Source organism: Sorex fumeus, unplaced genomic scaffold, assembly GCF_029834395.1.
Source record: "Sorex fumeus unplaced genomic scaffold, SorFum_2.1 ptg000014l, whole genome shotgun sequence".
In the NCBI taxonomy this organism is placed as follows: Eukaryota; Metazoa; Chordata; class Mammalia; order Eulipotyphla; family Soricidae; genus Sorex; species Sorex fumeus.
This window is the reverse complement of record NW_026606071.1, coordinates 17,897,728-17,914,806: the sequence shown is the minus strand read 5'-3', so window position 1 is coordinate 17,914,806 and position 17,079 is coordinate 17,897,728. Positions and strand designations below refer to the sequence as shown.

General features: G+C 43.5%; 1 protein-coding gene across 2 annotated transcripts in view; it reads right to left on the bottom strand.

Moving 5' to 3' along the window:
• SPATS2L (spermatogenesis associated serine rich 2 like) overlaps window positions 1-14,817 on the bottom strand; it is a 199,766-nt gene extending 184,949 nt beyond the window's left edge. Inside the window, exon 1 of one of the 2 annotated variants that reach the window (XM_056111822.1) lies at window positions 14,582-14,817. The gene's annotated coding sequence lies outside the window, so the exon portion shown is untranslated. The remainder of the gene's footprint in view (window positions 1-14,581) is intronic. The other variant, XM_056111821.1, reaches the window with a different exon arrangement.
• Between the last annotated feature and the right edge of the window lie 2,262 nt (window positions 14,818-17,079).

Sequence of the window (17,079 nt, the reverse complement as noted above, 5' to 3'; positions counted from 1 at the left end):
CAAAGCATGTGCTATACCAGAAGAAAAAAATTAACATTTTTATGAAATGATAGTTAATTCCTTGACATTAATTTGGGCTCATTTTTTTCTTTCCATCTAGTCATGAAAAAAAAGTAATTCTGTACATGAATACAAAGTAATCATATTTATATTTGATGATACTTGATATTAATATGAAAAGTCAAAGAACTGTGTGAGAGAAAACTCTCTGTTCAAATAATACATCATTTTTCACTTACAGACAAGCATATCCATAGGTGACATGATGCCATCAGCACCTTTTCTGTCATGGTTGTTAGTGACACTGCCATGTACTCATTTATGTAGACACTGGGACACTGTTTGGACATGCCTCAGCCTGATTACTGTCTATCCCAAGAGATGTGAATATAATGATGCGTTGGAGTGACACCTAAGGAGTGATTTCCTGTCACCCCACTAGTTTATTTTCAGAGCAATGATTCCATAAAGAGAACTGAGGATGCACTAAAAAGCAATTCCTCTGAATCAAACTAGTTCATGTGAGTTGAAATTGGTAACATGAGTTTAGTTTATGAATTATTATTTTATCTAAAATTAAAAGTGGGTTATTTAAGTACAATTTTTAGTCAAAATTTCAAAAAGAAAGAAAAGCTACGGCAATCTACTGGTATGAATTAATCTCATTTCATTTCAGAGCTTCTTTATCTTTGGTTTTACAGCCACACCCTAGGGAGTTCAGGGACTGCTTCTAGTGTCCTTGTGCTTGAGGATCACTCTTGGTGGTGTTTGGAGAATGAAGTGGTGAAGTGGAGTGGAGGATGAAACCTTTCTTGGTCTCCTGCATGCAAAGCACATATTCCAGCTTGTTGTACTATTTCTCTGGCCCTATATGTTCTAAGATTCCCAGTAAGTGTATCGACAAAGAGTACACTACTGAGGCATCTATTTCTGACTGTATCTTCTTAGATAGCCTGGGAATAAGAAGTAAATACAAGTGAGACATTACCAAGCCAGTAATTTTTTCTTGTAAACTGACACAATCCACATATTGAGGTCAGGACGACTTTTGCACAGAGCAGACACAGGGATTCACCACAGCCCTCCTCCCACTGGGCCTGTCTTGGCTGCATCCACAACAAAGAAAGTGCCATTCTTAAATGCAGTTGATGAGCAGAAGTCATGTCACCAATATATGGAAGTTTAAAAAAAATTACCATTCAAAATGTCTCGATAGAGGAGAAAAATGATTCATTAAAAAAGAAAAAATTTAACAAGGATAAATGTGAAATCCTATACACAGGTTAACATACTTGGTTTTGCAGCAGTTATTAAGGAAATATGACTTGGAAATTATATTTGACTTCGTGTTGTCCCTGATTTGAAATGGAGGTCAACACAATATTTGACTGGATTAATAAAACCTAGTCAGGGTGGCCGGAACAAGGGAATTGACAGCAGCAGTGTTGTTCTACTGCTCAGAGATCTCAGGAGCATGGTGTTGATGTTTAAAATGGCACAGGCAGAGTGGAGAGTGTCGTGGGAAACATTGGCTGAAAAAGTCTGGAACCACATAAACCAAAAAAAAAAGAGAGAGAGGATTTGGAGACATAGGTACAATAGCTGTGGTCAAACATTTGAAGAACTACTGCACAGAACAAGCTTATCAATTCCGTGGTATTTCAAAAAAGCTGTACAAGACCAACAGGGAAGCTGTCAAGAGTCAGATTTAAACACATTACAGTGAGGAAGAGGTTTTGAAAATTATTTAATTATTTTGTTTCTCATGTGCTTGAGAACAACTACTGGGTCCAATTACAGACAAGACAAGGACCAGTTAGGGGCAGTGGGGGATGGGGACAACCAGGAGTACTGCTGACTACTGTCAGCAGAATTACTCAGTGACACACATTTGTGAACTCCCCATTCCTGACAGGATACAGAAGCAGCTGGCTGTCAGCAACAGTGGGGAAGGGTTATTCTCTTGAGGGGATCAGGATATGAGGACCATAGCCTTCTCCCTTTCTGATACCCACAATATATACACCTGTGTCATGTCAGTGGCAGTTATGAGGACACTCCTTGTACATCTAGCTAAACAACATCTAAATGTGCCTCTTCCTAATAAGTAGGAAATAATTATAAATTTAAATGCAATCCTGAAGAGTTCAGAAGGTGAAATTCTACCAAAGTTTGAAGATTATAAATTAATGTTGTCATAGCAACCTTAGTTGATATCATCCATTGCAGCTGAAACAGTTCTTGCTCTGGGACTACCCAAATAATAAATCAGTTTTTATATTCAGGGCCACAACCAATACTGAAAATGCTTTCACTTGTAATGCTTTTATTTTTAATTTTTGAGGCAGTGAATTCACATTTTCTCCTTGAGCGTTCACAATTTTAATCTGACACCAACCTGAGGGGATGGTATTCTGCTGGTATTAACAGGTGCATAAAGAGCTCAAGACATCACAAGTAGGCAGCACCATGCATGTACTGAATCCAGTCCATAGCCCAGATTTTCAAGGGGAAATTAACAAGAGAGGACAAAGACTTTGCAGATCAAAACATTAACTGCAGTCAGCATTAACACCTTTCACCTCCCAAATGTTATGGGGCTTCCTACATTTCTGTAATAAGCACTGAGCAATCAGAAGGGGCAACATGTTGGATCAGATTGCCTCACTGCTGTTTACAGCACAACAAATGTTTTTTCCTTGGTTGTGTATTAACAATCATTGTAGGATATGAAATTCAGCCTACACGGAGAACAATATTGTTCCCAATCAAAGCCACTCGTTTCCCTAGTACAAGAAAGCTTTCCCTCCCTTCCTGTAAGCCACAAAAGCCACAACAAAAGAACTTCCCAAACACCCACAGCTGAGGAAAGAACAGCTCCAACAAATACATAAATTCCAGCCCTAGTGTCTAATTTGTGTACAAGTTTTCCTTTCTAGCATTATTTTGGTGGTTTCCATTATTTTTAGTTTATCAATGAAACATAGAAATGAAAGATTATTTTGATGGCAATGCACCTGACTACTCAGAGATCCAAAACCATACTTTGTTTATTCCTGTATTACCCTGGCAGAGAAGGTACACATGCTTTTTTTCCATGGGTTCATGCTGTACTCATAATCCCAGATGAATATTTTCATAAATGCAAACCATTAAGCAGGACTGGCCTTAAGCAAAATATGAAGGCAATTTTCTTCTGTCTTTTTCATTCCTGAATGGGTAAAATCTGGGTTCTGTGACTCAGATTTCTCCCTTCTCAGTCTCAAAGATGGGGCTATAACATTATTCAACCTTCTTAACATGGGTCTAGTAAGTTTAAATTACCACTTCCATGGCATTTGTATTTTAGGTCCTGGTGCAGGGTCCTTTAGCTCATCTTAGGTTAGTCATAACAAAATCATTATGAACCAGTAAGGTTCTATTAATTTCACTTTCTACATAGGAAAACTGAGGTTCAGGTAGATTAAATAATTTGCTTAAGTTCACAGAGCCAACTAATTACATGAGTCAAATGAGTCAAAACCAGGACTCCATGCACCAAAATGCATTCCTTTAAACGATGCTGATCTTAGGAAGTCCTAAGGAACAGTTCTCATAATGTATGCTTTCACATATCTAAGAGCAGAGAAACTATTGATTCTTTTTTTTTCCCCAGCGAAGCTCAGGAGTAACTCCTGGCTCTGCACTCAGAAAATACTCCTGGCGGTGCTTGGGGGATCATATGGGATGCCAGGGATTGAATCTGAGTCAGCTGCGTGCAGGTCAAACACCCTACCTGCTGTACTATCGCTCTGGCCCCAGAAACTGTTGATTCTTGAAGTGGCCTTTGAGTAGTATAGATTCTGAACTCCCCACCTTTCCCATTCACATGTAAGACCAGTCTTCTACTGAAGACAAAGGAAGGCACACCTCAGAACTGAAGAAAAATCAGCTCAATTCTTGCCTTCTCTATCTTCTCCCAAGATGCACATATGGCACAAAGGGAGATGCAGAGATCAGTGGGGTAGTCAATTAGCAAGCACTTTTTGGGGTCTGGAGCTCTCCCTAAGGAGGGAACAAGTAAGTATACAGGCAAGATATTCAATTCCACAAAAACCTATTTTAATTAACCAAATTTCTTGGCATTTTCCAGAAGGTATCAGCAATAAGACAAAAGGGAGTAGCAAAGACTCAACATAGGGCTTATAGCTCAGGAAAGTCTACAGTCCAGGGAGACTTGGAGATGTATGATGGAACCCTTAGCAAAGGCAAACTGGGATTCCTACAACAGTACTCAATGCAGAACTTGGAAATGTGAGAGATGAAGGGGAAAGTAGGTTAACCAAGAACAGAAAGAAGCTGACTTAGAACTTCTGGGACAAAATGCCTTGAACAAAGTGAAATTAAGTCAATTCAATGGTGCACTGTATAGGCAGAGACACAAAGGAGCTGCACCCAGCCCTGAACAGTTGCCTAAGCCCATCACATGCCCTGCAAAAAAAGATAAAATGGTCACAACTCTTCCCAGGCCACTTTTGGTGGATATATGAACTTCAAGTTTTAACATATTAACTTTCCCCCTTAACACAATTGTATACAAATGACTGACACGTGAAGCGAAACTGCTTAAGGCTCAGGGGAGTCTTCTCAAAACCAAAGGGTCAACAAAACACTGCACACAAATTACCAGGAAAACCGCACTGAATCACGTGGCCTCTTGGGAGTGTGTCTAACCAGGGGTATCAGACCCTGCTGAACTTTTCTCTTTGAGAGTCATGGTTTCTTCCCTCATTGACAGGTTTCTCCTTCCTGTACCAACCTGAGAAGTCTGACTTCCTCTCCCATTCTGTATTCTTACAGTGAAAAGTGAGGTTCTGTGTATCTCTGAGAACAAAACACTCTCTTCTGAGTCTTTCTGACAGACTACATACCTTTCTCTCAGAGCCTTTTAGGCAGATGCCCCCAAGACTGCTGCTTTTAGTATCTAAAAACAGAGACTGCTAACTTCAGAAGAGCCTGACTTGGTACACGGCATGTCATTGTGTTTGATGTACCATGACATTATCACACATGCTATTAAGGTTCAAAAGGTGGTGATTGATTATCTTGCTTGGGGCTAGACATTGGGGGAGCTGGGAATGGATCCACTGGAATGAATTAGTGGCAAGATGAGGAGCTTGAAGAGCTAGGCATGGGTCCTTTTGCTGCATCATAAGCAGGTAGGTGACCCCACTTGTCCTTCCTTTGTTTCTGTTATCTACTTGTCCTGCACAGACATCCCTGCTTCCCAGGTCTGAAATGACTGGTTTGGCTGAGGAAGACACAGGCTTTAACTGTGCTTTCTACACTGTGTATATTGTAATATACACAGTGACTCCAGGCTGTAGCTTTAATAATCTGTGTCTCTCCAGTTCTGAGTCTTAGCTCAAGCACTTTATACCTCTGGATTTAAGATGCTGAGCAGTGCCGTTTCTCCATACCTACATGGCTGACTTAATTCTCCAAAAAGATCACAGGTTTGGCTCATACAAGATGCACTCCTAGCGACCAGGATATATCCTATAACAATGCTGACCATTAATAATATATTTTCTTTAACCCACTATATCCAAAATATTACTATTTAAATATATAATCAATATTAAAATTTTTAATGAACTTTTTCCCCATATAAACTTTCATCACCAAGGTCTATTCAACTGTTAAAGTACATCTCTACTGAGATCAGCTATTATCACAATGCTCAAAACGCACCTGCAACTAATGGCTCCTGTTCTGGACAGTACAGTTCTACAATCTCTTCTATGCTCCCATCCCACCTCCCAGTTCTTTCCTGGAGCACTTCATCTCTCCATAAGGTACAAAGGACAAGGGTAGATAGTAAGACCAAGATCATTAGAGACAACTTTGAGACAGACCTGAAAGGAGAGCCCAGGTCATAAAGGAGCTTTTGTGCTATGTGTGGGAGCTTACATTTGATCCTGAGGCAGTGACTCTGCTAGAGGATTTCAAGAAGTATTGTGATCAAATTTGCCTCTGGAAAGGCATCAGCTTGGGGAACTGGAGGCAGGCCAGGCAAGAGAGACCAGTTACAGGCTACTGCAGTAATCCTCTAGAGAACTGAACCAAGTGATGAGGGCCCGAACCAAGCTCGTAATATCAAGGTCAGATTCAAGAGGGTCTGAAAAGTTATAATTTACAAGGTTTAGAGATCAAAGAAATGCAGTGGTGGAGGAAAAGAAATAACTCCAGAATTTCTAGATTTTACATTGGAGATGTTTCATAAACTGATAGAAGAAAACACAAAAGGATTATGCTGGTTGTGGAAGGGGTTTTGAATGGAATAAACTGAATGGACTACAAGAGATGACAGAACGGAGTTCAAAGATTCAGGAAGCAAGGGCAGATGGGTGGATGAGCTGCCCCAGGGCAAAAATGAAGGGTGACAGAGAATAAACACTATAGGACACTAAGGACTTGAAAAGGGGGAGAAAAACCTACAAGAAGTTGAATATAGATCTGGGCTACAGGAGGGGGAATCAAGAAAGAAGAATAAAAATAAGTGGGTAAAAGTTTTCAAGATCAGTACCAGGAGGATTACTCCATGGCTTAGAGGCCAGCCGGGCATTCTAGGGAAAAGGGCAGCTCAGATAGAGAAACAAGCACCAAATAAAGGGTGTTTGGAGGATCCTCCCAGGAGGGGAGATGCATGTTGAAAGTAGACTATGGACTGAAATGATTGCCACTCAATGCCTCTTTTGCAGACCACAACACCCCAAAGGAGAGAGACAACAAAAGGGAATGCCCTGCCACAGAGGCAGGGTGGGATAGGGGGGATGGGTGTGGGAGGGATACTGGGATCTGTGGTGGTGGAAAATGGGCACTGGTGGAGAGATGGGTATTTGATCATTGTATAATCGAAACCCAAGCACAAAAATTTGAAAATCTACAACTGTATCTCATGGTGTTTCACTAATAAAAATTTTAAAAAGAGTTTCCAGGTGCAGAGAAAGAGCAATAATACCAAATGGCACACCCAACCAAAAGTTAGATGAGAACACCAAACAAACAAATCTGGTAACTGAAAGGACAAATAAGACATGGTACCAGATGATCTGGGAGGGAGACTAGGTTTGGAAGTGTGAGTTATGCGTGAGCACTAGACCTTCAATCTTCAATTTGCTGCTTTCAAAATCCAGGAATGCGTTGGGAACCTAATCAGATTGAGGAAGAAGGGGCCAAAAGGGCTATTTGTCTCCAGTTCACTCTTCATACAGGATTCGAAAGATATGCATTTTCATGCAGTTAAAAGGTCAGCTGAGCCCCTAAAGAAGAGAGAAATAGGCGATCAAGGTCCTGGGGGAAGCAGAAGAGGCAATCACCCACAACGATGAGCCTCAGACTGGAAGCGGATGAAAGGGTAGAAGGTGTGGAAAGGAGATGCTGAGATTTATAAAGAAGATGTAATTTTACCACTGCACAATAACTTTTCTTTATTCAGTATATAACTATACATAGATTTTTCTTTACTATAACTACATGTAGTGTACAAGGAGTTGCTAGTTATGTGGAGTTCCAGATCAGCAAGCTTCTAAATTACCAACCTTTTCACACATCTTTGGAGTTGGCCTAAACATCACCTAGGTGACAGCCATCATCTTGAGAGGCACAGTGGTTGTTGACAGCTAGCGCCTTTCGTGACTTGCTGGGTGTATGTGCTCAATTGATAGGTAAATATTTTCACTATAACCATAAATCATGCTCCTACAGAGTTAGAATAAAAAAGTCAGGGCTTGGGGGCACTCCCCCCCCCATAGATTTATCATCCACTTATCAGTTCTGCATATTCTTTCAAGTTTTATATAGTCTACAGTCAAAGGACTGTGATGTTTACTGAGATGACTAGTAAGTGACAACTATCAGGATGATTTTCATATTCACCTGGCTCTGAATTTCTAGTAATTTTCTAGTAATTTTGTATTTAGCTAGCTCTGAACTTCTCAGGTTGCTGCTGATAATCAGTGCTTTGTAACAATTAGCATCTTGATCTCTAAAAAGGATCAATCAATCCCAGTGTTAGGAAGGGTCTTGAAAGTCCTCCTGGCAATCGATGTCTGTCCTTTCATCACAGTACACATTCCTTGTCTGCTTTCAAACTCCCAGGTTTGACACCTGCTCTTAACTTGTTATTCAGTATTTCTAAGCTTCAGTATTGCTGGTCAGTAAGATGGTAGTAATGAACTTCAAAACATTTTTTTGAAAAAGTTAATGCACTTATCTAATTTAGGTATTTTCTTTTTTCCCTTGCATTTAGTTATGGAGAGCTTACCACCTCATAAAAATAGCAGAGTCCATTGTAGGATCCCTTTATTTACAATGAACTCAGATCTATCTCCCTGAAATTAATAACCATCTGCCTTTGTTCTACAGATCAAAGGACATTTCTATAGAACTAGAAGGTGGGTTCTAGATTAAGAGTATGTTTGCCTATTTACTGAGCTTTGTTAGGTGTACTGGTAAGTGTCCTTCAGAAAACCCACAATCTAGAGAAGATTCCCCCTCCTGTGACCATTTTAACCTCTACTGATATTTCCTGATACAGATGCCTTTTCAAGCATTCGAAGCAAGCTGGTTACTACCCAAGAACACAACAGTTAAACTGCTTTACAAGATTTATTTTGTGCTTTATGTCATGGTCAGTTCAGCACTTGGTACCAAAAGTAATTATTGCAGGTATCAGAATACCTGTTAAGTTCCATTACTGAACACTATAGACCCCAATGTCCAGGAGAGCCTTGGCAGGGATTCATATTAAGATACCCTATGGGGAGTATGTAACATACACAGTGTTCTACACAGTGGTAATATAATAGAGCACTGATGTCAGGATCTAAAATGATTGAAAAGATTGCCCCAAACTCCCCATGTGCCCACGCTTCTGGGCAATACCCCTGTATTTTCAACAACAGCTACTGAAATCTTACCCAAATTCTTTCAATTATCATTTCAAACAACTGTCACTTTAGGAATGCCCCAGCCTCTCCACCACCAGGAAGAAATGAGTTTGCTTAGAACGTTGTTTCTGAGATACCTGTGTTATTTCTTCTGCTGCACTACAAACTTCCCATCAGAAACAGGGCATTGAACAAAATCATTAAAAGTTGAAAGATAGAATTTTTGCCTAAAAAAATGTGACAGGAGGGCAAATTCTTCCCTGCCTCATCTCACACTCCCAGATGGGGCACCTAAGACATTTCTCACTGATTTTTCAAGGAAGCTTTTAAGTGAAACAGTTGGGTATTCCTGATGTTGCCTAAGGGTTTAAGGCCAAATAGCTAAACTTTTATATAATGAATAAATAACTCCAGTCTAATTGTTATATGTATAAAAAAATAGCATAAGGCCTAAATGCTTTTATTTTTGCCCATGACTGGAACCTACCACTCCAACTTAAAGTAATGACAGCCTCCCTAATTCCAACTCACAACTGCCAGGCTCCATCACTACGTCAATTCTGGAAAATGCCAAAACCTCACAGCATGATGAATGAAGAGGCTGATTATAACCAGTGAAGAAAAATGTGGGGAAAACCTCCTTCACAGATGTCTCCTTCAAATGCCTTTCTCTTTTATCCAAATCCAACACTAATTTTTTATGTTAACAAATACTGATGAGGTCATGACTAAGTGTCATGTTGCAAGCTAGGTTCTAGGGACACAATAGTGAACAATAAGCAGGCAAAAGCAAGACCCATCACTAAGAACTAAACAAAAATAAAATCACCCTTCTAGTTTTTACTTGGTAAGACTACAGGTACACTTATCAAGTGCTTTCTATGCCTGCAGGTACATAGATGGCTTCCTGATAGCAACCAAGGTACACCAATGTCCTTAAGAGTTTAAATCAAGCTGGGAAAGCAAGAATTAAGGACACAATAATATAAAAGAGTACCTAAAGGTCTAAAGGAATCATGTTGACAAAAAGGCAGAAGAGGAAAAACTTGAGAGTAACATGATCTGGGCATGTGAATCTGAATATCAAGACTGATTAGGTCAAAGGGAAAATGACATTCTAATAAGCACAATATGAACAAAAGGCTGTACATAATTTTAGAAAAGGTGTAAGATCTAATAGGAATAGAGAAACAGGTTAGAAAGAAGAAAACAAATTGGTGAGTCAAATTTGGGCAAGACTAGGAGGAGTATTAAAACCAAGGTAAACATTTTTGCAAAAAATTTAAAAAATCAATAAAACCAGAGTGAGAGCTTGGATCCTATGCTCACAGCAATAAGAGTGGGGGCAGGGTTGAGAGGGTTTCTGTTATGGAAAGTATTTGAACCAGAGCAAAGAGCACTGGCTTGGGAGTCAGATAAACCTGAGTTCCTGTGAGACAATCCTAGGAGTCCCAAGAAGAATCTTATGAAGACAGCCACAATGGAGTATGTAGACAGAGGAAAACTCAATTGCAGAGACCATGAGGAATGTAACCATCCTAGAACACAGTGATGTCCAATGGTCTGGACTGTCAGTAGAAAGTTGAAGAATGAAAAGAAAATGTGGAAACTGGTTACAAAGGAAGATGCTGCTACAAAAGAAGCTAACAGAACTGTTTCCAGTTTTACAGGTAAGGAATGGCTCTAGGTCCCCAGTCTGGGTACTAAAGATAACCCTGGATTATCATAAAAAGGGAAGAAATTTTTATTGTGAAAATTATAGTGTTAGCAGGAAACATGAAGTGTCATGTAGCCTTTAGCCTGACAGGACATCCACCAGCTGCATAAATGGGAATGGAGTAGAGACAGTACTAGAGACAAAGACTGACACATTAGAAGGGAGAAAATACCTTCACATTTAAGAACTTTTTAATTAGAAAATTAAAATGTTATTAACAAAAATAATGTAACTGATAATAAAACATCAGAGAGAAAAACACCTTTAGAGATTATTTTACTCAGCAATGTGGTTCAGGAGATCCTATCCATTATAACACAGAAATGAATAAACTTCTGTAGAAATTCAACATATGGCCTATTTACATAACAAGCATCACAACTCCAAATTAGCCATTTTGATATGTCAAGGAAATAACACCTTCATAGCAGACTACTTCCAAAAAAAAGGGAAGAAAAAAGAAAGGTTTGTTTTTCACCTATAATTATGTTTACTGGGATTTTAACTGTTTGTGTCATGAAAATTATGTTTTAATTGTGTGATTCCACACAAAGGCAGAGCAGTGATGGCATGAATGAATTAAATTATGCACAATCATTTGAGGATTGATACACAGACTCCATCACTTAAATCTGTTCAAACCACCTATCTGTCTGGTATCCTGTGCCATTCTTGGAAAGGATACTGTTCTGTGTACAAAAACTATAATGACTATATAATTCAGCTATCATAAGTAACAGTAAAACATCTCCAGAAAATGACTAGGAAAAAGGAGCTATGAGTAAGCAGTATTTGTCTAATGCAGACAAAACCCACTCTCCTCTTCCCATATGGTAAGACAGGAGGTTGCAGCTTAGATCTTACAAAGAGCAAACTCAAATTCTTCCATTCTATCAAAACTGTAACCAGAAGTTCTTGTTCTAGTTCATCTCAAAAGATGCAGATAAGAATTGTGTAAAGACCATAAAATAAAAGACTACCTCCTAGGGATTTTCCCTTTTGGGGGTGTGGGGGCTAACCTGGGTATTGCCTATGGACCTGGTAGGCTATTCTTCGTAGCAGTGCTGATACCCAGAATCCATACAATAAAGACGATCTCCTAGGGATTTTCCTTTTTTTTTGGGGGGGCGGAGTCAAATCTGGTGGTTTTGGGATGGCAGTGCGGGGCTACTCCTCCCTGCAATGCTGGGGGAGTCATGTGGTACCCAAGATCCAACCCAGGCTGTGTGGTATGTGCCCACTTTGGCATTTTTCAACACATGAGCCATCGCTGAATGTTCATGGTTAATGACAGTAAAATTCTATCAACACATTAAAAATACATAAACATCAGAACCCAAAATGAGGCTTTCCTAAAGTTTAACTTTTGATGGACACCATTTCCGTTCAGAGGGCAAGTAATTAAGAGACGTGACCAACAGGAGCCCTTCAAAGCCTGTAATAGTATGGCCTGAGCATTTTCCTCTCCTGATCGTTACCAAGGTGGCAGAGCAGCAGCAGATGCCCACAGACACCTTTCCCACTTGAAAGAAAATCAGTGCCACAGAAAATAACAAGTGAACACTTTCACAAAGGGCTTCCTAAAACAAACGAAACAGAAAAGGTGTCTAGATAATTTTGCCTATCTAAATAAGTGCAATTAACAAAGTTGATGTCTATGAAATCAAATTTAATATTCTTGGAGACAGCTTTTAAGGGGGAAATTCGTAATTATTATACTCCTTTCCCAAATGTTGAGTTTTTACTGTTCTCTTAACTACTCTCTGTGTTCAATGATTATATTTTATGCAAATAATCCTTTGGGACTAGTCTAGTTTGTGTGTTAAAGACACACAGATACAGATTTTGCTGTATTTTTTGTTCTGCTGCTCCATAAAATAGGTTTGAACAAAGCTTGAGTTTAATCCAAAACTCGTAATTAGAGACTGCAGCATTATTTGCCTTGTCAAATAGAAAATCATCCAATGTTGATTTTTTCCCTAGTTAGAGATCCAACTAATATTATCACCAAAGATATTTTTAAACACTACCGTTAATCTGCCTTCATCCACACAACACATCACTGCTTTCTGGTTAAGTGACAATTTTATATAGGTCTCTGAAATATTTGATCCAGATGGTAATCTTAATCTATATTGCCAGAGAATCCTTTAAAATAACTAGTTTTATTATTTGAGTTTTATTTCTTTCCCTCCACAACGAGGCGATTTCAGGCTTCCAGTCCCTCTCCCCTGTCATTCTGCACACCTACTTAACCTCCGGAAAACCCAATTCATCAGAGAGGCAATGACCAGCTAAGACATGTCATTTAGGTGACAGGACCTTACTCTTTCAAACACCGGCATAAAATCTCTGTGAAAGTTCTAAAGATCCAGCTGCCTGCCCCTGACTTGAGAGGGGACTGATAAAAGTTTAACGGAACATTAAAAAAAAAAAAAGACACGTTTAAATGCACAGTGAGAAATATGCCACATATCCCCTTTCGCCCCCCCTCCCCCACCCCACCCTACCGCCACCAAAGACAGCGGCGGTTTGAACTTCAAGGTTTTTCTCCAGCTCTCAAGTTAGACCCTTCTCTTCTGATGTGCAAGGAGAAATGCCGTACAGAAAGCAGCTTCCCGGGGCAAAAAGCCCTGACATCCACGAAAGCCACCCCCGGGCTGCAGCGAAGTGAAAGCTCAAGAAGTTGACCAACACACCAACCGCCCCCGCCCCCACCCCGCCACTGGAAATGACCCCGTTTGCGAGGGCCGGGGTGGGCTCCGGTCGCATCTCGGTGACCAAGTCCCAGCCCTGCACCTCTAGTTCGCGGTGAACGACCGAGCCCAGGGCGATCGAGCGGACCAGCGAGCGCGTCAGCCCGCAGGAGGCGCCGAGCCGCGGAAAAGTCGAGTGTGCGAGCGAGCGGGAAGAAGAACCCTCCCGGCGTCTCCCCAACCACCTCTGTCCCGGGCGTCAGGCCGTCGCCGCCGGACCCCCGACCCCGGCCCGTCAGCCCTGACGCGACGCGACCTGGGGGCGTCGGGTGGCTGCCCCCGTTACCCCGGCCGGTGATCACTGAGGCCGCCAGCGCGACCGCCGCAGCCCCCGCTCCCTCCCTCCGGGCAACGAGGGGCGCGGGTTTCTCGGGACCTGCAGCCCCCCCACCCCACCCTCACCCTCCGCGCCTCCCCACACCCACCCACCCAGAGCCGGGCGGCGATCGAGCGCGGGGTGGTCCCGGCTCAAGCGGGCAGCTTCACAGCTCGGAGCTAGAGGGCGACGAGGAGGGGGGGCTCTGGGTCTCCCGCGGCTTTGGGAAGGGGCCGCGGGCGCTCCCGCCAGGGAGAGGGCGAGCGAGGGGGACCGCGGCCGAGTGCGAACCCGGGCGGGCGGGCGGGTCCACGTCGGAGCTCGGCGGTCTCACAGTCCCAGTCACTCACACACACACACACACACACAAAAAAAAAACCCACACACGCGCGCTCACATACCACGCACACACACAACACACACACACACACACACACACACACGCTCGCACCCCCGGGCGCGCGAAAGAGCGCCGGACTCCGCGCCTCCGCCCGCCAGCCCGCTCGCACGGACCGCAGAAAGGAAGGACCGCGACCTCGGCGTCCGGTTCGCGCCGCGCCGCCGGCCCGCGTTGGCGCCGAGCGGGGGGCCACACCCAGCGCCCCCGGGAGGCGGCGGGGGGCTGGGCGGCCCAGGCTGCGGAACGCCAGGCCCGGGCCGAGCCGCCTCCGTCCCGGCGGCACAGGCCCCGTCTCGGCCGCCGGAGACCCGCGTCCCATTCCGGAGACCGAGGCTGCGAAGGCGGGGGTGGGGGTGGGGTGGGGGTGGGGTGGGGGTGCTGTTCTCGGGGACCGGCGGCTGGAGCGGGGACGCGGGGCTGGGGGAGGTCATGGAGGGGGTGGGGGGGTCCCGGGCTTACCTCAGCGCCGAGCTCCGGCCGCTCTGTCCCGAGCCGGGCGGCGCGGGAGGGGGGCGCGGTCGCCGCGAGAGACTCGGCGGCGGTGGCGGCCCCTGCGGCGCGGAGGGCGGGACGAGCGGGAGCCGCTGCCGGGGCCGCGCGCCGTCCGGAGCTCGCTCCGCGCAGCCGGCGCTCGCGGCGGAGGGCGCAGCCCGCTCGGCCCCCGGACAGGATTCCTTCACTGACACAACTCGGGCTCGGATCAGCCCCACGCAGGGCCACTCCCGCCCCTCGTCGGCTGCCCCCGCCCGCCCGGCCAGCCCGCCCCTCGGTGTCACTCACCCGGGCTCACACACCCCGAGCCGGCGCCCCTCGCTCCCGCTTGCTCACACAGGCGCCGCTCGCGCCTCTCTGGGCTTTTTGTATCGGCTCACACGCACGTTCTGACACAGACCCCTTCCTTCCACACGCCCTCCCTCAGTTCTCAGTTCCTCTCCCACCCCACTTCCCAGAAGAATCCCCGTGCAGCTTTCCGCACTTTGGTCGCCCCATGCCAACCTCCTCGACTTCCCCCAGACCCCTACCTCCTTAAATGTTGGGTCCTTGTTATTAGAAGATTTTTTTTTTTGGTTGTTGTTGTTGTCTCAGCTCACACGTGTTGCAGGAGCGTCATTCTCCGGTCCCCAGAAGAATGAACTTTGCCCTCGCCCCCTCGCCAGTCCCTCCCCCACCCCGTTCCCGCTCCTCCTCCCAAGCCCCCGCAACACACACCCCAGCTCTTGTCTGCAGAGGAAAGGTGCTTCCTGGGGCTGAGCCAAGCTCACCCTGGAAGAGAGTCAATTCCCCAGGGATCTGCAAAGCTGGGCACGGAGAAAGTACTGGGGCGCGGGGCTGGCCTTAGCCTCCCTTTCGCAGCCCGTTGCGCTCAGGGGCTCCTGAAGGATGCGTTGTTTCGAAACGTGTGTGATAACCGAGTTCCAGAGAGACACCTTGGGAGGCATCCGGGGAGGGGAGTACAGCAGTACAGCCGTGGGGAGAGGAAAGGCAGTTTCCTATTCGTGATGGAAGCACTTTGGATAACACACCTCTTCTTCCAGAGGCAGTCGAGTGAAATGCAGGCAGTTCTCCAATTCGGTTGTTGTGTTTGAGAGGGTGATTTCCTAGCCTCCCTTTTTCTCCATTCCTTTAACTCTCCGTGGCTCGCTGGGTATCACAACCCTTTACAAGTATCAGACCAGAGCTGTCGGTGCTTCTCACACTCCAAACTCTCAAACTCTGCCCCCACCTCAACCCAGCGCGCAGCAGAATGGTATATCATCCGATGTTCAGCAATTTATAATTTGAAATAAAATACAAAACCTTGGGTAAAGTTCAAATCGGTTAACATAGTGTGTCTCTGTTGACAAAGAAAGTATAGCCGTAATAAGAAATTGAGCTAAAAGTAAAGGAACTAATTCTCTGGCTTATGTGACTTGTGGTGGTGATGTTTCTTACTGGCCGAGTGTATGGGTCATGTAATTATTTAACAGATATTTGTAAGTACTTTGTAAATATTTAATCTTTCAAGCAATTCTACTAGAAAGGTGGTTTTTTTTTTTTTCAGAAAAACTGAAACACAGAGAAATTAAATACCTAAATTATTTAGATAAAACTAGAGAGAAGATGTGAACCCATGCACTTCAACGGTATCTATGTAACAAGAAATGTTGCTTCAGGAAGTCATATTAAGTAAAAATATAAGGAATACAGTTCACACTGCTTGTAAAATTTAAATAGAAAAGGTGATTATAAATCATTAAACTTGGAACTCTGATGTACTTTTCAAATCCTTTGGCAAAATACTTAAGTTGGGTGGGGGGGTCTCCCTCTAACTAGAATTTCCAAATGAATAATGGTTTTCCTAAAAAGAGCTTTGAAATTAACATTGAATTCAGTCTTCCTTTCCTTCTTCTACCACCTTATAATCTTCCCAGGACTCCAGATCTGACAAAGAAAAATGCTTTCAAGAACTGAATACAACCAGAGGGAAGAAATCATTTTCAGACACAGGTACCAGCCTTTTACATTTGAGGGCTAATTCTCACCAAGTAAGTAGTAGCCATGAGAATAACTCTGATGTATATTGAGAATAAAAATGTAAAGGCATTGAATTAATGAAAAAAAATAAATGAAGACTAGCAGTACAGTAGTAGCCACTGTACCTCAAACTAGACTAAAATATTCTCTACTGTGAATGGAGGCCTAACCCATGAAAATGAGATTGTAAAGCAACTCGAAAAATAATTACAGTTTTCAAAAGTTAGCTAAGGGAAATTTTAAAAAAATCAGACTTTAGAAAATGTTATGGACTGTGAATACCAAATCAAGCTTAATCCTTTTGCTATTCAAATTAATTTATTGGGTGGGGAGGGAAGGAAATTTATGTTTGGGGGAGAGAGGGTTTAACATGCTATTTAAAAGTATGTTAAGGGTCAGAACAATAGTACAGTGAGTAGTGCAAATGGTCTTGTATTTGGCTA